This window comes from Corvus kubaryi, unplaced genomic scaffold, assembly GCF_017639235.1.
Source record: "Corvus kubaryi isolate FWS band 111438036 unplaced genomic scaffold, C.kubaryi_AGA036_p1.0 37396, whole genome shotgun sequence".
Taxonomy (NCBI): domain Eukaryota; kingdom Metazoa; phylum Chordata; class Aves; order Passeriformes; family Corvidae; genus Corvus; species Corvus kubaryi.
Window position 1 is genome coordinate 12,280,564 of NW_024581135.1, and position 234 is coordinate 12,280,797.

Sequence of the window (234 nt, forward strand, 5' to 3'; positions counted from 1 at the left end):
TAAAGCAATCGTACACCCTCCATGTTAATAGGCTTAATAATCCAAGGACCTGTAACCTCTCCCATTTCCTGAATGAGTATTAGAATATACAGGATATTCCACATGACTTCTTTCAGGAACAAGTTGAATCAGGGGTGAAAAGACTGAATTTGGGTAAGGCAGTCAAGCAGAAATTTCAGATCACAATCTCTGGACCACTTTTATATAATAGACTTCTTAATGATAACAAGTAGA